This window comes from Neophocaena asiaeorientalis, unplaced genomic scaffold (genome assembly GCF_003031525.2).
Source record: "Neophocaena asiaeorientalis asiaeorientalis breed wild unplaced genomic scaffold, Neophocaena_asiaeorientalis_V1.1 scaffold114, whole genome shotgun sequence".
Classification (NCBI taxonomy): Eukaryota; Metazoa; Chordata; class Mammalia; order Artiodactyla; family Phocoenidae; genus Neophocaena; species Neophocaena asiaeorientalis.
The window spans coordinates 1,466,725-1,475,687 of record NW_020173116.1 but is presented as its reverse complement, the minus strand read 5'-3'; positions in this window follow the sequence as shown (position 1 = coordinate 1,475,687).

Below are 8,963 nucleotides of genomic sequence, written 5' to 3'. Positions count from 1 at the left end.
AAAAATGTACAGGAAAAATATTGATATAGACATATGCTGAGAGAAATCAGTACAGATGAATGCAGAAATTAACAAAATAGAAAGTAAAAAGTAAAAGATGCTTAGTCAAACTAAAATCTTTTTCTTATAAATAATCAATAAAATTGTCAAAGCCTTGTCAATATGATCAAACCAGAAAGCAATAAATGAACAATAAAAATGTTTAAGAAGAAAAAAGGGATGTATGTAACAAAAAAAGATGGTAAAAATATAGGACGAGAGGGTTCACTTTTGAAAATACAGCATGAGGAGCTCTACAGACTCATTCCTCAGCAAAATAACCAGAGATGTGAAAACTATTTAAAAAAATGTAAAGTCTTTGGAAATAATGCTTCAGGTATACAAAAAATGAAGAAATGGCATACTCAAGAAAACCCACTAAAATTTTGTAACAACAGTGAGAGTCTGTGGCATTTGATCCATGGCCCTCTTCCTCATTATCTTTACCCCAGCTCAGCTTGACTAAAGGTCTATTCTGGGTGGGTGTAGCCAAGAAGATAGGGCATCCTTTCCCCTCAGCTCTCACTAAAACTTACCTGTCTCACTAAAAACGGCAGGCAATTACCACTTCTCATCCCCTCCAATTCCAAGTTGAAGAGGTTAAATTCCTGATGAGTGTGGTCATGAGGTCTCTTCCTTCATCTAGTTCCCAACCACAGGGTAGAGGCTCTACCTTGGGAGTAAAGAAATAATACCAGATAATAACTCAAACCCACAGGAACAGATGAAAAGAATGAGAAAGGGTAAATAAAAAGGTAACTATAACAAACTTTATAACTATATAATTGTTCCCCTTTCTCTTCTCAATTTCTTTTATAAACATAGAAGTAAAAATTATAACAAAATATTGATGGGTTTGTAACATCTATAAATGTAATATATATGTAGCAATAATAGTACAAAAAGGGGTAAGAGGGAATAGAGGCATTAGGAGTAAAATTTCTATATCTCACTTGAATTAAGGTAGTATAAATTTGAAGTAGAGTCAGTAAGTAAAAATATATGTTAAAAGCCCTGGAGCAACCACTAAGAAAATTATTTGAAAAAAACCATTCAAGGTAATAAAACATTTCACTAGAAAATATTCACTTCATGGGAAAGAACACAGTAAAGGAGAAACAGAAGAACATAAAAGACCTGAGATGTCCAGAAAACAAAAGTAAAATGCCAGATATAAATCAAATTATATCAATAGCAACATTAAATGTGAATGAATTAAACAATCTAATCATAATGAAGAAATTGTCAGCTTGGATAAATAAACATGATCCATCTGTATCCCATCTACAGCAGAAATACTTTAGATTCAAAGATTGAAAGCAAACGAATGGAAAAAGATATATTTCAAGAAGCAACCATAAGAAAGCTGGAGTGGCTATACTAATATAAGACAAACTAGACTTTAAAAATGTTACAAGAGATAAAGATAAAATGTTATCATATCATGTATAATGATAAAAGTTTCAATCCATCAGGAAGTTATAATAACCATAACCATATATGCACCTAAGACAGAATGTTAAAATATGGGAAGTAAAAGCTGATTGCATTGAGTGAAGGAACAGAGAGTAATAGAGACTTCAATACCCTACTTCAATAATGAATAATAAAAAGTAGGCAGAAGATCAACAATGAAATAGAAAGTTTGGCAACACTACACACAACGTAGTTCTAATAGACATCTCTAGATCACTCCATCCAACAACATTAGAATACACTTTCTTCTCATGTACCCATGGAGCATTCTCCAGGATGATCTATATGCTACACCTTAAAACAAGTCTTAGGACTTACCCCGGTGGTCCAGTGGTTAAGACTCCATGCTTCCACTGCAGGGGGCGTGGTTTTGATCCCTGATCGGGGAACTAAGATCCCACATGCTGTGCTGCATGGCCAAAAAATCCAAAAAAAACCCTTAACAAATTTAAAAGGATTGCAATCTTACAAGGTATGTTCTCTGATTGCAATGGATGAAATTGGAAATGAGAAACAGAAAAAACTTGAGAAATCCACAAATATGTGGAAATTAAACAAAATATTACTAAAAAAACCCAATGGGTTGAAGGTGAGTTAGAAAACACTTTGAGATGAATGAAAATGAAGACACAATACACCAAAACTTATGGGATGCAGCTAAAACAGTGCTTGTAGTGTTACATACCTATTTGGTACATACCTAGGTCAGAAAAGAAATTTATAGTGGTACATACCTATATCAGAAAAGAAGAGAAACCTCAAAACAGTAACATAAACTTCAATTTTCAGAAGTTAGAAAAAGAAGAGGTAATGAAACTCAAGTAAGCAGGAGAAAGAAAATAAAATCACAACAGAAACAAATGAAATAGAGAATATTAACTAAAACAAAAGTTGGATTTTAAAAAGAACAATAAAATACATGAATCTTTAGATAGATTGACTAAGAAAAAGGTGAGAGCAGCTAAATTACTAAAGTAAAAACTTAAAGGGAACGTTACTACCAAACTTACAGAATCATAAAGAATGATAAGGGAGTAATATGAATGGTTGTATGCCAAAGATTAGGTAACTTAGATGAAATGGAAAAATTCATAGAAAGAAAGATACTACCTAAACTGGCCAGGAAGAAATAGAAAGTCTGAAGCTAGAAATTGCAGTATTAATTTAAAAAAACTCCCCACAAAGAAAAACCTGGGACCGGATGAGCTTACTGGTGAATGCTACCAAATATTTAAAGAAGAATTAATACCAATTCTTTATAAACTCTTACAAAAAATAGAGGAGGAAGCAATACTTCCTAACTTATTTTATGAGGCTAGTATTACCCTGATATCAAAACCAGACAAAAACTCTAGAAGAAAGAAAACTACAGACCAATATAGCTTACGAATCTAGACACAAAAACCCTTAACAGAATACTAGCAACAGACATTATGCACAATGACCAAGTGGTGTAGAATACGATCTATGCTGGAGAAACAATAAGACTGTCAACCAAGAGTTTTATATCTAGTAAAATGAGTGATCAAAAATGAACAAGAAATTAAGAAATTATGATACTAAAAACAACAACAAGAGCTTAGAGGATTTATCAGTGGCAGGCCTCCCTGATAAAAAAATAATAAAGGAAAACTTTCAGGCTGAAATGAAAAAAACACTAGATGGCAACTTGCCCCCAAATGAGAAAATAAAGAGTATATGGTATCATTTGCATTTGGATTCAGATCTCAAGTCAACCATTATTGACTATGCCAGTTGCACATGTGACTTAACCTCACTCACCTTCTGTCTCTCTGTGGACAAAGTGGGGTTAATCATACGTGAAAACATGGAACATAACACATGGAAAGCTCCTAGCAAAATGCTTGGCACATAGTAGGTGTCCAGTAGCTAGTGGCAGTATCTTGCATTTGTTTTTCTCACTCTTCATTATGTTAGTTGGGGAGTGTGTTTTCCTCAGAGACCTTGCTTTTTCTTTTCTTTCTGAAAGGCAGGAAAACTTTCCAGCCCTTGGCCAGGTGATGTTTAATTTCTTTCTGACTGAGCCCAGGGGGATCCTCTGAGGACTGTGCTCCAGGCAAGTGCCACCAGAGTCCTTCTTTGTCCTCTGCCTGAGACAAGCAGTTTCTGTAGCAGGTGCCTCCTGTCAGTCTCAGCCAAGAAGCTGCGGGTGCTGTTTGACCTGAGAACACCAGGTGGCATCTGTGGCTGGTCTCCTGCTGCTCCCTATCCAGTCACAGGCCACTTGGCCTCAGGCCCCTGGGAGGGGCTGGGCCAGCCGTTGCTAGCGCAACCAGGTCAGTTCCTTGTCTGTTTTTCCCCATGTCCTTCATCCCCTGCCCATCTCCTGTCCTTCTCCACAGCTCTGGCTCCATGGAGCAATACTGACCATCTTGAATCAGAAAACACACTTGTCCACAGTGTAGGTGTTTTGGGCCCCTAGGAATTTTGCCTCCATGATTCTGAAGAGGGGAAACATGCCTATTTAGAAACGTTGCTCTTTTAAACTCGTTTCTTCTCTGTTTATCCATACCGTGCTGCTTCTGTCATGGTAAATTTTTACAAAGATTTTATGTCTGAGGCGTTCACACATGGGCAGTGAGTTATGTGATCTCACTCTAGAGTTGAGGTTATCCAGGAATTTGGGGGTAGTCTGGAAAGAGAGTAAGAGAGGGCTTCTCCCTGACAAGAGGTTATGAATTGGACCAACATAAAATGGGAGGGACTCCTGCTATTAACCCTCTACTGCTCCAGGACCCATTAGAAAACATATTTGTATGTGGATTCAGCCTGGAGATGAGAAAATGGGTTTGATGTTTTCTTTCTGTGTCACTGCTCTTCAAATTAACCTAAGCAAAGTAAGGGCATTGAACCCTTTGAAAAATGTTGTTATATAACACTTTGTTTATTGTGTTATTATTTGTTTTCATATTGTTTTCTCCCAGTAGGCTGTGAGCTATTCAAGGTCAGGAGTAACCCTTCATCTGTGTCTTTAGATGAGCTATCCTCGTAAAAGCAAAAACCTCCATTTATACTATTTATACTCTATTCTACTAGGAGGTTCTAATGAAAACTGTGGTTTGCTTTGCTAAAAGCTCAGTTGAAAATCTTTTCATTTTAGTGAATATTGTAGGTGATATGAGGGTTTTCCTGCTTTATTGAATCTAATCTAGTGAAACTGACTGTGAAAGCCTTCAGAGCCATTATTCTGAACCTCACTTCTCCATGCTCAGGTCTCAGGAGGGAGTTAGGACAGGTATAAGCAGGGCTGGCAAAGAGAAGGCTTGAGTGCTTACTCTGTCAGCCAGTGTTCAAGGCAACCATTAATATAGTATCACAACAGGGCTCTCCCACTGAGCTCAGACAAAGCCTTAGCATTCTTCTGGAGGGGGTGCTCCAGGTAGACGGTACCTACTGATGGGAAGTGGCAGTTGAGATGGAGTCTGTTTGCCAGCTTAGCTTAAATGATCCACAGAAGTCCTCTAAGACCACCTTTTTGACTAACTTCTTGGTATCCGCTCGCTTTTCTTAGATGAACTCCTTTGGCCTAAGCAAGCAGGGACCTCTCCAAATCTGAGCATAGTCAGCAGATTCTTTGGCTTAAATGCATTTACCTTAAAGTGTTACTATTGATTTAACTGAATAATTCAACTATTTTACTTCGCATTGGTTGAGTTCAATAATCCTGGTCTCGAAGTAGACACATAGTTTCTTTTCTTTCTTCTAGGCAGGATCCGCACTCAAGAAATGCCAGACTTGCCCATCTCTAGGAGATACATCCTCGTTGCCTGAAAAACCCCTTCTTTCTTCCAAACTCTGTCAATAGAGAAAAAATCGCACAACCTAAACGTTGAGAGTTATGTTTTATTTGGCAGACGGCACTGAGGACTTAAGCCCAGGACGCAGCCTCTTAGATACCTCTGAGGGACTGCTCTGAAGAGGTAAGAGGGGAGCCAGGATATAGAGGGGTTTTTGCAAGAAAGACCATGTAGTCGGAACATCAAAAGGTTATTTTTAATTAAAGAAAACCACATATCTTAAGGAATTTAGCGCTTTTCTATGTATGGGAATATGCAAGAGTCTGGGCTCATTGAAATCATTCCTTTGATCTGCACCTCAGCTATCTGAGGCCAGTGTCCTGTGCTTTCTCATCCTGAGTCTCCTCAGGGTGCACCACTGTGAGGTGGCTGCAGTGACAGATGGCTTGATAGTGGGCATCCTGTTTCTATCCTAATTTCCCTCAGGGCTCACCATTGGGCTGGCTGTAATGTGATGGCTTGATGGCTGTACCATCCTTTGTTTACTGATATGACAGGCAGGCAACATTGTTTTCACTGATAACTCTCTATACTGTACATATCCTACAAGACCTAGAAGTTTCAGGTCTCACTCTCCTTTCTTGATTCCTCTCATTACCCCAGTTCTCATGGTTCCCAGTTCTTCCTCCAAAGGAAGGCTGTCAGACCACCTGGCTTCATTGACCTCTCCGAGGGAAAGGACTATATCTTTTAAATCTTCAGATCTCTGTAGTGCCGGGGATGGTATTTGGCATATAGTGAACTTCCAATAAATGTCTGTGAAGTGAATGGATTTGTATGTACAGAGGTTTACAGTTTATCAAGTTTTCTTTCACACACATTATCTCTCTATTAAATCCTCAAAATGGCTCTGTAAGGCAAATATTATTCCAGAAGAGGACTCAGTAGCTCAGAGAGATTAGGTAACTGTTCTGAAGATGTACAGCAAGCAAGAAGCAAAACTGGGACTCTACCTTACTCTTCTAACTGTAAGCCATTATCCTCCCACCCTCCTATGTCATAGTGCTTCTTGGTTATGAGCTGTTATGTTTTCATTCACTGCTGTATATTCTGGGTTCATACCATCTCTACACCTAGATTATAAACTCCTCAAGGGTAAGGTAAATATCTTGCTCTTATTCTGTCTGCACCTTTTCTGTCATTATTGTAATACGTTGGCAATTCTAAAAACATGTATTCTGTATTGTCTGATCACTGAAGGCCACAAATCACTGTAAGATAATTTTTTTTTGTCTTGTTTGCAAAAAATCTGATTTGTCTAATGAGGTCATTAAAAAGAAGCATGAAATATATTCAAAAGAGTCTGGAATTTTATGCTGTGATGGCAGTATCTGAACTACCTGAGCACATATAGAAAACCATTAGAGAAGCTGGTATTCTTATTAAATCTTACAAAAAATTTTCCTTTAGTCATTGTAAGTGAAAAGACTTCAGTATAACACTTGCCTACCAAGAATCACAGATTATCTAGTGGGACAGAGCTTAATAATAAATTCTGGCACTTGGAGATGGTTCCTGGTTCTGTGAAGGTCTCTTGCCCCCTTTTCTGATTAAGAATTTTCCCAGCAGTTTGCCACAGTGTGGGAAAAAATTAAAGGAGAAAGAGAATTTTCCCAGCAAAGGAATATTGGGTTAAGCAAACTTGGTATGTTCCTTGAACTCATCCCCATTATATATGTTACTGATGCACAGTGAGGCCAAACAAATTGAAATGTCAGAGTTTGGAGGAGGGAAATGTTTATTGAAGGACCAAGCAAAAAGAATGGGTGGCTTGTGCTCAAAATACCTGGAACTCCCTGAAGGATTTTAGCAAAGCATTTTTAAAAGCCAAGTGAGGGAGAGGGGTCACAGGGTATGAGATCAGCTCATGAACAATTCTCTGATTGGTTGATGTTGAGGTAACAGAACAGTTAATATTATCAATCCTTAGGCACATATAGGTCTGGGGACTCATGACCATCAAGTAGTTAATTTCTTCCGTTTGGTGGTAGTTTTAGCATCTGTTTTAGCATCTGTAAAACAACTCAGGAAGTGTGTGTCAGACACTATTATCTAGGTACTTCAGAGAGGAGCTAAAGCAGAGGATATGGGGAAGGGAGTAGGGTTTTATATATATATATATATTCTTAAAGTAAAGTTAATAAGACTTTCTGGATTATACAATTCCCATGATATCTAATGTTACCAGTTAGCTAAATTTAGCTGTGGTATGGCCTAATTTTACTCTGTAAATATACGATCTGAAATCATATTCCCATTAAGCAGGAGCTGAGGGTAAAACCATCCAATAGTTAGTTTTTTAATTTAACTTAATTTTTATTTTATATTGGAGTATAGTTGATTTACAATGTTGTGTTAGTTTCAGGGGTACAGCAAAGTGATTCAGTTATACACATACATGTATCCATTCTTTTCCAGATTCTTTTCTCATATAGGTTATTACAGAATATTAAGTAGAGTTCCAATGGTTAGTTATTAAAAAATCTTATGTTTAGCCAAAATATTACTCTCTACAACTATAAATCTTTTGGTTTTTTTTGTTGCTCTTGGAGAAAGCTAAAGAAGCTCTTTCAAATCTGTAATTAATGAATGTGATTGCAGTCCAGGGAGGCCTTCATGATTGCCTATGATGTAGAAGACATCAGACTAGGGACAGAGATACAAGGGTGAGGGACACTTGCTTTACCTTCAAAAAGCTTAGAATCAAGTATGGAGTGGAGATAAATGTTTTTAAGGTAAACAAGAGATATTAAACCACAGGGCTATGTGAAAAGGAGGGAGAGATTACCACCAGCTTAAACAATTAGGGCAGGCTTCACGGACAAGGTAGAATTTGGACTGAGTCTTAAATGTGGAATTGGATTTTGAATAAATGAGAACACTGTGAGTAAAGCCATTCCTTAGGGAGCAGTGAAAAATCCAGTGTACCTACTCTCGGTATGTGCAGAGAAGTAGTGGGAAACAAAATTGGAAATGTAGATGGAGTCATGGTATGTGGGGTCATTATTCATAAGGAGGTGAAATTTCTTTGTGTAGGCTGTGGAAGCTTCTACCAGAAGATTTTTAACCAAGGTACTGCCAGCTGTTGGAAGTCTGGGTGAGATCAGAGAAGTTGGTCAAAAAAGGGACAATTTAGAGGCTTATGTGTGAATAAATTTAGTATGAAACTATGTAGAGTTCAAATACTGAAAGAAAACTTTCATATCTAGTCAACAGTCAAGTTTTGATCCTTCACAGATACTCTCTCTTGACTCCTCAGATTCAGCCTCTACTGTGTGGAGAAAAGGGAACCCTCTTGCACTGTTAGTGGGAATGTAAATTGGTACAGCCACTATGGAGAACAGTATGGAGGTCCCTTAAAAAACTGAAAATAGAGCTACCATATGATCCTGCGATCAAAAAGATACACGCACCACAATGTTCATAGAAGCACTATTTACAGTAGCCAAGACATGGAAACAACCCAGAGGCCATCAACAGATGATTGGCTTAAGAAGATGTTTTATATATATATAAATATATATTAATATATATATATACACACACATATATATAAAATGAAATATTACTTAGCAATAAAAAATGAGATATTGCCATTTGCAGCAACACGGATGGACCTAGAGATTATCA